Source organism: Pongo abelii, chromosome 10 (assembly GCF_028885655.2).
Source record: "Pongo abelii isolate AG06213 chromosome 10, NHGRI_mPonAbe1-v2.0_pri, whole genome shotgun sequence".
NCBI classification, from domain to species: Eukaryota; Metazoa; Chordata; class Mammalia; order Primates; family Hominidae; genus Pongo; species Pongo abelii.
In genome coordinates, this window is record NC_071995.2 from 42,856,296 (window position 1) to 42,869,795 (window position 13,500).

Below are 13,500 nucleotides of genomic sequence, written 5' to 3' on the forward strand. Positions count from 1 at the left end.
ATGTATTAGGGGTATTCAATATAGACTGAGGAAGAATGAGGAAAGCTTCCAGGATGAAGTAAAATTTATAAGCTAAGACCTAATGGATAAGTAAAAGTCAAGTTCGAAGATGGAGATAATTCGTCCAAGCAGATATAAAAGCACATGCAAAGTCTTGAAGGTGTGATAGGGGAAGAAGCTGTTAAATAACTGAAGATGCTGGAAGTATTAAAGATGCTGAAGAAGGGTTGAGAATAAACCTTGGGATATAGACAGGTGCTCAAGTCACGAGAAAGTTTGGTTACTATCTACTGTGCAATGGAAGCTCTTGGGAGAGTTTAAAAGAAACGATTCCATCAATTTTGTGTCAGGAGGATCATTCTGACCATAGCAGGGAGAATGTATTGGAAAGGGAAAGAAAACTACTAAAGAGGTTTTAGCAGTAATCCAGGTGAGAAATAACTCCAGCAATTCCAATAGTTCCACACCACCAGAATATGCAATTTACTGGTCTTTTTCACTTGTATTCTCACTTTTCTACTTTTGGATCCCATAATACATCAGCAAAAGCATTCCCATGCTTATGCCTTCAACTTCTTCCCAGTGTTTCCCTCTGTTGAACTCTCCTGGCCAAACTCAACCTTAGTTATATACAACTGTCTACCTACTTGACAAGTGCAGAATGTGTCTGGAAAAAAATACATGACTACACCGACAGGTTTCACTTTACATTTTGGTGCAATCCTTGGCTATTTCCCTAGTCCATTTGCTTTCCAGTGGTCCTAGACAGATATTCCACGTCTTTCTACTTAAACCTTCTTCCATGTGCTCTCTCCTGCTAATGATCTTATTTTCCATTCTACTAAGAAAACAGAAATTCCTAAGATAGCTTCTGGACCTTGAGGACATTATGCTAAGTGAATTAAGCCAGTCGCAAAAAGACAAACATGTATGATTCCACTCAGATGAGCTATCTAAAGTAGGCAAAACTCATAGGAACAGAAAACAGAATGGAAGTCGGGGGAGGAGGGAATGGGGAGTTGTTCAACGGGTGCATAGTTTCAGTTTTGCAAGATGAAAATGTTCAAGATATCTGTTGCATAATAATGTGAATATATGTGACATTACTGAACCATTCAGAAATGGTTAAGATAGTAAATTTATGTTATTTTTTTTTACCACAATCTAAAAAGAAAAAAAAAAAAGCTTCCTGTTCACAGCTAAGTCTGCTCTCAGCTAGGTGCTCGCAGTCTACCCGCAGTCTCCTGTCTCACAGATGCCGACCCACACAGCTGTGTGGAATGGGGACCCAGGCCAACAAGGGCATCAACTTTGCCAAGGAAGGTGGTGCTCAGGGACCGGGATGTGGCGTGGGGCTGGGCAGCTGAGTAGCAGCTGCAGGCCAGGGGCCTCAGCCTGCACTTGCACAGCTGGACACCCACCACAGCCAACCATCCTTGTCCTGCACGACTGCCTCCACCAGGACTGCCAGGGGTCCCCATGCTGGTCAGCAATGAGGGCATCACCTGCAATTTTGATCCCACACCCTTGTGTATTCATAAGCAGGGGTGTCAATGAAAACAAATCAGAGATGTCTGCATGGAGATACTGCCCCCAATAAAACCCCAAGGCAGAGAGGTGGATGTGTCCACTATGAAGAGTCTCAAAGCTCCTAAAGACTGCAGCCCAGAACTGCAGCAGCAGGTTCCAAGCAAGACTGTCATGGAGGAAAACAAGTTTGTGGAAGATACAGAGAATGGAACACACGGAAGGAGGGCTGGCCCAATACAGCACATGGAGGGAGGCAAATTGGCATCATTGACCAGAGACTACACCAGGAAGTGAGTCAAGGAAAGGTGACAAGATCCTCCTGAATGCACACTGCCCAGGTGGGTGAGAACAAACTTGAGGGGTGCCCAAGGCCACCAAAGAAGCAGAGACACCCAAGTATTTGGCCCATTTGCTCCCAGATATTGAGGGGCCCTACAGACACTTTGGGAAGAAAAAGCAAATGTTGACTCACATCTCCATTCTTGAGCATGATTTTGTTCACTTTCCTGATTCAACCAAAAAGGACATTTAATTCTTGTCCAAAACAGCCCTCACTTTGACTTGCCTGCTAAGTCTATGAAGTCTTTTGTGACTTCTTCCATGATAATCTATAGGGAAAAAATACGCAATTTCGGAAAATAATGAGTGAAAATCAACACATAAAGTGATTCTTTATAAGTAATAATTTCACATATGGTTTACAAGCTGAAACCGCTCCATCTCCAGTGTATAATATATCTTCTAAAAATTAAGCCAAGGGAAGGTACAGTATAACCCAGGGGTTGGCAAACTTTTTTTGGCAAGAGTCAGATAGTAGATATTTTCAGATTTGCAGGCCATACAATCTCAGTAAATGAGATAAAAGGTGCCAAGAGGGCTTAGGTAATTCTGAGTTAAATATGGTCATGAAAATATGCTCCTTTGTCAAGTATAAAAAATACCTAGCAATGCTCTATAAAAGGAGATATGTGAATTAAATACTAGTGAAAATGAAGACTATATGGCAAGTCAGTGAAGTGCCATGGGGAATCTGGCCATGATGTGGTTTGCCCACATGTTGAAACCACTGCCCTAATCATTGCAGGGGTTATTTCTTTTTTTTTTTTTTTTGAGATGGAATCTCATTCTGTCACCAGGCAGGCTGGAGAGCAGTGGCACGATCTCAGCTTACTGCAGCCTCCGCCTCCCAGGTTCAAGCAATTCTCCTGCCTCAGCCTCCTGAGTAGCTGGGACTACAGGCATGCGCCACCATGCCCAGCTAATTTTTTTTGTATTTTTAGTAGAGGCGGGGTTTCACCATGTTGGCCAGGATGGTCTCGATCTCTTGACCTCATGATCCGCCCACCTCGACCTCCCAAAGTGCTGGGATTACAGGCATGAGCCACCGCGCCCGGCCTGCAGGGGTTATTTCTAATCTTTATGTGAGTGTGAGATTCTCATGTCATATTTTCCCTGATACCTTGCTTTTTAAAGTATCATATATTTTAAAAATGGAATTATAATCAAAATAACTTTGAGGTTGTGTTATAAATCCCCTCCCCACCTGTCCTCACCTCCCACCCCTAACCCCAGCAATGACTCAGATTCCATAATATTGAACTGAGCATGTGGATATTTTGCGGGTCTTTGATGTTTTCCATCCTGCATAGCAATTGAGGACAAGCTACAGGCAAAGCTGTGGCCTCTGCTCAACTTCACAAGCCCAAATAATCAAGTTTCTTTTTTTTAAGAAAATTATCCTGTCCACTAACCCAGTTGCCCTCATGCTGTGGTTCTAATCTAATCCAGCAATGTGGGTAGCTCTAATCCTAATTTTTTCAATGATCCTCGTACCACAGCAAGAAGGTACACATCCGGACTCAGGAGATTGCCATGGAAAAGGGCACTTTATTCACTTTTTTTTCTAAAATCTTCAAGTGGATTTGTTTGCCCATCTTCCCTAACAAAACAAAAACAAGAACACTTAACTCAGAAAATTTGCTAACCAAAAAATTATCTGTATTAGTTCATTTTTGAGCAGGGCTATAGGTCATCTGGCCTAATTCCCCACCTCCTTCAAAAAAAGAACTCTAATCTCAAGTTTCTGCTTTCCCAACATTAGAACCCTCTCTCCTCAGAACCCAGGTTATCATAGAATCAGAGATTAATGCCCACATCAAAGCCCACTTTCCCATTTCATTTACTCATTGTTTTATGCATAAGCAAGATGGATCTTGGGGAATGATAATGAATCAAAATAGAAACAAAAATCAGCTGCAATCTGAGTTATCTCTTTATTGGAACAAATAAGCCCAGTCCCTGGTATTTGCTACCCAGCTCTTAAGCTGATAAATATATTTTTCTCCTTCCCAATAAATAGAGAATTTTAGAAGAAGGTGTTTGCTTTCACTGGGAAGGTACAGCAAGTTCCAAAAATCCTTTCTTAAGACCCTAAACTGATAAGACATTTTTAGGTAGTAAGAGGAACAATTAGCTTTTTTGTTGGGGGGAAGATTCCACATTTGAATCCTAGCCTTGTGGCTTGTATGTGTGCCCTTGGTTCTTGACCCCTGTGCTCTTACACAGAGAGGCAATATAGCACAGTGGTTAGAGGCACAGACCCTGGGATCAGACTGCCCAGACTGGAGTCTCAACCCAATGGAAAGATCTAGCATTCCCCATATAACCTAGTGATCAAACAGAGCACCAATGATGGTGGGACAACCAGCCAGTGTACACCTCTTACATAATGCAACATGAAGTACACAGCATCTTCTGTGACAGTCTCTTGCCAAAAATGTTTTACTTGAATCTAATTTAGCCTTTGCCTAATGTCCAGATTACAGAAAATACTGGATATTGCACAACACCATTAGAGGAAGAATATCACCCACAGCTATCTTGTTCTCTTGAAAAGGTCAAAGTCATGGGGAACAAAGTTCAGGAGCATAACCAATTGCAGTGTGTGAAATGTGATTGGGTGCTTGTATGAAGAACAGCCATACAAGACTAAGACAGTTGGGGAGAATTGAATATGAATTGATATTAGTCGATCTGAGGGAAATATTGTTAAATATCCTCTGTATGAATATATTATTTATGTAGGGATGAAGTATTATGATGTCTGCAACAATGACATGGTTCAGTAAAATATACACACAGAGACAAACAGATAAATCAAATATAGGAAAATATTCACAATTGTTGAAGCTTAGTGATAGATGTACAGGTATCTGTTATACTATTCTTTCAACTTTTCTATATGTTTTAAAGCTTTCAAAATAAATATACCTACATCTGTAACCATATGTTCTACCTTCCCTGTGGTTCTTGTGATGGAAGTTTTAGCCTGATTTTCATAGCCCACATCTCCAGGGTGTGCTGGAACTCATCACGTTCACTGACCCAAAGACATCAGAACAGCAACGTCTCCTTCTCTGTCCCACATTAGAAGGCTTTCCCTCTCTTGACCCCCATTTATTTTTCTATCTACCACTGCATTTCTCCACTACTCTACAGAAAAACTCAATTCAAATATTTATTGAGTATCTACTATGTGCCAGGCACTGTTTTAGATGCTGGAGACATGGTAATGAATAAAAGACAAAAGCACTGCTCTCACGGAGTTTATCTTTTAGTTGGTGAAGACAGACAAGAAACAGAATAAGGAACCAAATTCTATAATATGTAAAAGGGGGCTACAAGGTAAGGAAAAAAGAAAGTAAAGTAGGAGGGATAAGGAGTACAGATGTAGAGGTGTCCAGGGTTGCTGACAACCTGTTTGGGAAATTTATACAGACAGAGCCTTATACCAAGCGACGTGGCTTGGCAAGCAGAGCCTCAGCTAGCCCTCATTTGATCCCCCTGGACCAGGCATTTTGCAGAATAAACATCTTGCACAACCACACAGAGTGACTCTAGAGATTTTGCAATTTAAACAGGATGGCTTTGTGAAGACTTTAGCTAGAATGGGGAGCTGCTGGTAGTTAGAGAAGAGAGATATGATCTGCCTTATGGTTTAAAAGCATTACTTTGCCAAAAAACAAACAAACAAAATAAAAGCATTATTTTGGCTGCTATGTCGTGGGTGGACTATGTAGGGGACAGAGGTGGAAGCAGGGAAACCAGATAGGAATATAATCCAAGTGACAGAGGATGATGTCACAGATGAGACATTGGTAGTGAAGGTTGGGCACAGTGATATAATTCTGGATATATTTCTGAATAGACTAAAAAGGCTTTGCTGATAGATTGGATACGGGGTGTACAAGAAATAGAGGAGTTAATGCTGACTCCAGAGTTTTGGGCCTGAGCAATAAGAAGGATGGAGTTTTGATTATCTGAGATGGAGGTTATGGGTAGCCCAGGGTCTGGGAGGAAAATCAGGAGGTCAATTTTCAATCTGTTAAATTTTAGTTGCCTATTAGCATTCAAGTGGAGATGGAGAGAAGTCTAGCATTCATGGGTCTCAAGGAGTTGCAGGTGGCATCAAAGGGTTGTCTATGGTCACTATGACCACTTCCTCTTCTTTCATTCTCCTGTGAAGCCATTCTAGACTTTCGTTCCCTCCTCTGAAACTATTGTGGTCACCAATAAATTCCCATCACAAAATCCAATGGCTGATTCTCTTCTATCTCAAATGAAACTGTTCTAGCCAGGTGTAGTGGCTCATGCCTGTGATCCCAGCTCTTTGGGGAGGCCGAGGCAGGTGGATCACCTGAGGTCAGGAGTTCAAGACCAGCCTGATCAACATGGTGAAACCCCGTCTCTACTAAAAATACAAAAGTTAGCCAGGTGTGGCGGCATGCATCTGTAATCCCAGCTACTCGGGAGGCTGAGGCATGAGAATCACTTGAATCCGGGAAGCAGAGGTTGCAGTGAGCTGAGATCGTGCCACTGCACCCCAGCCCGGGTAACAAGAGCGAGACTCCTTCTCAAAAAAAAAAAAAAAAAAAAGAAAGAAAACTGTTCCAGCTACAGAAAAATTGCTAAATAGCTAGTTTTTACAAAGCCACCCAATCAGATTCATTTGGCACAGGAGATATTTCCTCCTTTTGTGAAAAAAATTTTAACTTGGATTCTACAACCTCACCCTTTCCTGTTGTTCCCCATTGCTGACTGCCCACTCCTGTTTAGCCTCCTGTGCTGATTATTTCTCATTTTTCCCATGCGTATGTTGAAGAAAAGTGTCCTAGGGCGCAATCCTCAATCCTCAGACATCATCCCTTTGTAGAAACTCATTTTCCAAGCAATCTTATTCAGTCCTAAGTTTATATGTCTAGTGCAAAGCTCTCCTCCAAATTCCAGATTCACGCCTACTGGACATCTCCACATAGATGTCTAATATTACATTCAAACTTACAGGTCCAAAAAAAATACACTACTTCTCCACCCCCTTGCTTTCCTGTAGTCTTTCACATCTCAGACACAGCAACTCCATTCTCATAACTCAAGTTAAAACCTTAGAGTCATCCTTGACTTTCTTTTTTCTCCCATACCCAAATTCACTACATTAGAAACTGTTTTCAGATCTACCTCAAAAACACATAATCCACATCCACCATTACTACCCAGTTCACTGCAATCATTTCTTCACTATATATATATATATTCTGGATATATTTCTGAATAGACTCCATATATATATATATATATATATATATATATATGTTCTGAATAGACCATATATGTATTCACACCATATATGTATACACATGTATGTATTCAATAGACCATATATATATTCAGAATATATATATCCATATATATATATTCAGAATATATATATCCATATATATATATTCAGAATATATATATCCATATATATATATTCAGAATATATATATCCATATATATATTCAGAATATATATATCCATATATATATTCAGAATATATATATCGATATATATATATTCAGAATATATATATCCATATATATATTCTGGATATATTTCTGAATAGACTATACATATATATATTCTGGATATATTTCTGAATAGACTATATATATATATATATATATATATATCTTTTTTTTTTTTGAGACAGAGTCTTGCTCTGTTGCCCAGGCTGGAGTGCAATGGCACGATCTCAGCTCACTGCAATCTCTGACTCCCAGGTTCAAGCCATTCTCCTGTCTCAGCCTCCCGAGTAGCTGGGATTACAGGCATGCACCACCACACCCGGCTAATTTTTGTATTTTTAGCAGAGATGGGGTTTCGCCAGGTTGGCCAGGCTGGTCTCGAACTCCTGACCTCAGCTGATCTGCCCACCTTGGCCTCCCAAAGTGTTGGGATTACAGGCATGAGCCACTGCGCCCAGCCAATCTCTTCACTATATTATACAACTAGTTTCTCAACTGGTCTCTCTGTGACTACATTTGCTATTCTACAGTCCATTTTTCATAAAGCAGTCAGAAAGATCCTTTTAAAATATCAGTTAAATAATGCCACCCATCTATTTCAAATATGATTTCCATGTGATTTAGAGTAAAAGCACCAGTCCTTCTGTTGCCCCACGTGGCCCAAAGTGATTTGTAGCACTCCCTCTTTCTCACCAACCTTGACCCCATCTCCTACCACTCTCCTCCTCCACCAGTATGCACTATGGTTTGAGTGTGTCCTCCAAAGTCATATGTTGAAATCTTGGTCCACAGTGCAGTAGTGTCAGGACCTTAATGAGAGGTGTCTGAGTCATGGGCACCACCCTCATTAATGGATTAACGTCGTTATCTTGAGGATGAGTTTATTATTATTATTATTATTATTTTATTTTTCAGATGGAGTCTCACTCTGTCACCCAGGCTGGAGTGCAGTGGCGTGATCTCTGCTCACTGCAACCTCCGCCCTCCAAGTTCAAGCGATTCTCCTGCCTCAGTCTCCCAAGTAGCTGGGATTACAGGCGCCTGCCACCTTGCCCAGCTAATTTTTTGTATTTTTAGTAGAGATGGGGTTTCATTATCTTGGCTAGGCTGTTCTTGAACCCCTGACCTTGTGATCTACCCGACTCGGCCTCCCAGGTGGCATGAGCCACTGTGCCTGGCCGAGAGTGAGTTTATTATAAAAGGATGAGTTCAGTACCATCTCAAGCTTTACCTTATTTTGACCTTCACCTTCCAGCATGGGATGGCAGCAAGAAGGCCCTCTCCAGATGTGAGTCCCTTGATCTTGGACTTTGCAATCTCCAGAAATATTAGTTAATACATTTGTTTACCACAAATTATCCAGTCTGTGGTATTCTGTTATAGCAACACAAAGTGAACTAAGACACTATACCACAGTCACCATGGCCTCTCTGCTCTTCTTGAAGACACTAAGCATGAGTGTCCTCAAGGCTCTGGCCTTTGTATTTCTCTCTTCTTAAAACCCTATTCCCGTGGGTACTTACATATCTTGTTCCCTTACTTCTTTCAGATCTCTGCTAAAATGTCAGCTTATCAGAGGCTTTCCCTGACCACCCCACACAAGGTCCTTCCTCAGTCATCATTCTCTATCATTCTGGCCCTGCTTCATTTTTCTCACTAGTACCTGTCATCTCCTGACATATACTTATTTACTTGTCTCTATTCACTAGAATGGAAGGTCATGAGGACAGCAAAGTGGTCTGTTTTCATTTTAACTACTGAATCCCCAACATCCACGAAAGTGGCCAGCATACAGTTCTCAGTAAATATTTGAGGGTTTTTTGTTGTTTGTTTTTTGGAGGCAGAGTCTCACTCTGTCACCCAGGCTGGAGTCCAGTGGCGTGATCCTGGCTCACTGCAACCTCCACCTCCCTGGTTTAAGTGATTCTCCTGCCTCAGCCTCCTGAGTAGCTGGGATTACAGGCGCACGCTACTACGCCAAGCTAATTTCTGTATTTTTAGTAGAGATAGGGTCCACCATGTTGCCCAGGCTGTTCTTGAACTCCTAAGCTCAGGCAAGCCACCCACCTCGGCCTCCCAAAGTGCTGGGATTATCGCCTGGCCAATATTTGTTGAATGAATAAACAACTGAATGAAGAATGATGGCAGTATGATTCAGAACACAGATAGTGGAAATGTGTGGCAGCCAGCCTCCAAGATGCTCCCAGTGGTCCCCGCCTCTAGTATTCATGCTCTTGCATCATCCCCTCCTACAGTTTATACAGCAGACTGATACATGTAACCAATAGCAGAAAAGACAATTTGTGACTTACAAGGCAAGGTCATAAAGGACATTCTGGCTTCCATCTCATCTACTCTGCTGCATTGCACCATGCCATGAGGACACTCGAGCAGCCTGTGGAGAGGCCTTTGCAGGAAGAAACAGAGGCTCCTGTTAAGAAGCACCATGAGAGTGAACTCTCTGACAAGCAAGTCTTAAAAGCCAGTCATCCCTGAATCCAGTAGCACATTAAAGTTAATTTACCATCATCAAGTTGGCTTTACTCCCGGGATGCAAGGTTGGTTCAACAAACACAAATCAATAAATGCGATTCACCACACAAACAGAATTAAAAACAAAAACCACATGATCATCTCAATACATGCAGAAAAGGCTTTCAGTAAAATTCAGCATCGCTTCATATTAAAAACCCTCAGCAAATTACATATCAAAAGAACATATCTCAAAATAATAAAAGCTATATATGACAAACTCACTGCCAACATCATATTGAACAGGCAAAAAGCTGGATGCATTCTGTTGAGAACTGGAACAAGACAAAGATGCTCACTCTTACTGCTTCTATTCAACATAGTACTGAAAGTCCTAGGCAGAGCAATCAGGCAAGAGAAAGAAATAAAAGGCATCTAAATAGGAAGAGAGAGAATGGAACTATTTCTCTTTGCAGATGATTGATTCTATACCTAGAAAACCCCATAGACTCTGCCAGAAGGATCCTAGAACTGATGATAAATAACTTTAGAAAAGTTTCAGGATACAAAATCAATGTACAAAAATCAGCAGCATTTCTATATACTAATAACAGCCAACCTGAGAGCCGAATCAAGAACACAATCCTGGCTGGGCACATGACTCAAGCCTGTAATCCCAGCACTTTGGGAGGCTGAGGCAGGAGGATCTCTTGAGCCCAGGAGTTCAAGACCAGCCTGGGCAACACAGGCAGACCCTCTTTATAAAAAATAAAACAAATATTACCAAAGCATGGTGACATGTGGCTGTAGTCCCGGCTACTCAGGAGGCTGAGACAGGAGGAAAGCTTGAGCCTGGGAGGTCAAGGCTACAGTAAGCTGTGATTTTGTCACTGCACTCCAGCCTAGGTGACAGAGTGAGACCCCATCTCAAAAAAAAAAAAAAAGAAAAGAAAAAGAACAAAAAAGAGAGAAAGGAATCCCGTTTACAGTAACTACTAAAAGAAAAGGATACAATACCAAAGAATAGAGCTTACCAAGGAGGTGAAAGATCTCTGCAATGAGAATTACAAAACACTGCAGCAAGAAATCAGAGATGACACAAACTAAGGGAAAAGCATTCCATGCTAATGGATAGAAATAATCAATATTGTTAAAATGGCCATACTGCCCAAAGCAATTTATAGATTAAATCCTATTCCTGTCAATCTATCAGCTATTTTTCACAGAATTAGAAAAAAGTGTTCTAAAATTCATATGAAACCAAAAAGAGCCCGAATCACCAAAGCAATCTGAAGCAAAAATAACAAAGCTGGGCTGGGTACAGTGGCTCACACCTGTAATCCCAGCACTTTGGGAGGCTGAGGCAGGTGGATCACTTGAACCCAGGAGTTCGAGACCAGCCTGGCCAACATGGTGAAATACTATCTCTACTAAAAATATAAAAATCAGCTGGGTGTTGTGGCATGCACCTGTAGTCCCGGCTACTTGGAAGGCTGAGGCAGGAGAATGGCTTGAACCCAGGAGGTGGACGTTGCAGTGAGCCGAGATCAAGCCACTGCACTCCAGCCTGGGCAACAGAGTGAGACTCCATCTCAAATAAAATAAAATAAAATAAAATAAAATAACAAAGCTAGAACAAAGAACAAAGAACATCACACTGCCTGACTTCAAACCAAAGGCTATAGTAACCAAAAGAGCATGATGTGCACAAAAACAGACATATAGACCAATGGAATAGGATACAGAACCCAAAAATGAAGCCACATATATACAATCACCTGATCTTTGAAAAGTCAATAATAACAAACAATGAGGAAAGCACTCCCTGTTCAATAAATGGTGCTGGGATAACTGGCTAGTCATACGCGGAAAGTTGAAACTGGACCATTTCCTTTCGCCACATAAAAAAGTTAACTCAAGACAGATTCAAGACTTAAATGTAAGACCTAAAACAATAAAAACCCTGGAAGAAAACCTAGAAAGTACCATACTGGACATTGGTCTTGACAAAGTATTTATGACTAAGTCCCAGAAAACAATGGCAACAAAAACAAAAATTGACAAGTGGGACCTACTAAAGAGCTTTGGCATGGCAAAAGAAACTATCAACAGAGTATATAGATAATTTACAGAATGGGAGAAATTATTTACAAACTATGCACCAGTCAAAGGTCTAATATCTAGAATCTGTAAGGAACTTAATTCAACAGACAAAAAAGAAACAATCCCATTAAAACATGGGAAAAGGAAATCAACGGACACTTCTCAAAAGAAGATATACACGTGGCCAACAAATATACCAAAAAAATGCTCATCATCACTAATCATTAGAGAAATGCAAATCAAAACTGCAATGAGATACCATCTCATACCAGTCAGAATGGACATTACTAAAAAGTCAAAAACAACAGATGCTGCTGAGGTTGTGGAGAAAAAGTAATGCTTATACACTGCTGGTGGGAATGTAAATTAGTTCAGCCACTATGGAAAGCAGTTTGGAGATTTTTCAAAGAACTCAAAACTACCATTCAACCCAGCAATCCCACTACTGGGTATATACCCAAAGAAAAATAAATCATTCTACTAAAAAGATGAACATGCACTGGTACGTTCACCACAGCACTATTCACAACAGCAAAGACATGGAATCAACCAAGACACTCATCAATGGTGGACTAGATAAAGGAAATGTGATATATAAATATATATATGTATATGTGTATATATATATATCATGAAATACCATGCAGCCATAGAAAAGAACCAAATCATGTCCTTTGCAGCAACATGGATGCAGCTGGAGGCCATTATCCTAAGCAGATTAATGCAGGGACAGAAAAACCAAATACTGCACATCACCACTTGTAAGTAGGAGCTAAACATTTAATACACATGGATACAAAGATGGAGACAGTAGACACTGGAGACTGCTTAAGGGGGGAGAGTGGGAGCGGGGTGGGTTGGAAAGCTATCTATTGGGTACTACACTCAATACCTGGGTGACAGGATCATTCATACACCAAATCTCAGCAACATACAATTTACCCATAACAAAACTGCACATGTACCCCCAGAACCTAAAATAAAAGTAGAAGAAGAAAAGAAAAGAATTTCAGGATGGCAACCACAGAACCTTTTTTAAAAAATTATTTTAAGTTCTGGGATACATGTGCAGGATGAGTAGGTTTGTTACATAGGTAAACGTGTGTCATGGTAGTTTGCTGCACCTACCAACTCATCACCTAGGTATTAAGCCCCACATGCATTAGCTATTTATCCTGATGCCCTCCCTGCCCCCACCCCACCGCCCGACAGTGTGTGTTGTTCCCCTCCCTGTGTTCCTGTGTTCTCTTTGTTCAGCTCCCGCTTATGAGTGAGAACATGTGGTGTTTGGTTTTCTGTTCCTGTGTTAGTTTGCTGAGGATAATGTCTTCCAGCTCCATCCATGTCTCTGCAAAGGACATGATCTCATTCCTTTTTGTGGCTGCATAGTATGGTGTACATGTACCACATTTTCTTTATCTAGTCTATCATTGATGGGCATTAACCACAGAACACTTAAATCCCAAGCGTTAGGCCCATAAGCGCGTAGGGCTCTCTGTGAACACACTGTTTGAATGTCCATGAAGCTGACCCTGCCTGGACTAGATAGTAA

The 13,500-nt window shown here is 41.0% G+C and overlaps 1 protein-coding gene across 1 annotated transcript in view; it reads right to left on the minus strand.

Moving 5' to 3' along the window:
- LOC100446878 (pleckstrin homology domain-containing family A member 8-like) overlaps nt 1–13,500 on the minus strand; it is a 42,880-nt gene that overhangs the window by 26,653 nt on the left and 2,727 nt on the right. Inside the window, exon 2 of the mRNA XM_063712128.1 lies at nt 9,686–9,780. The gene's annotated coding sequence lies outside the window, so the exon portion shown is untranslated. The remainder of the gene's footprint in view (nt 1–9,685; nt 9,781–13,500) is intronic.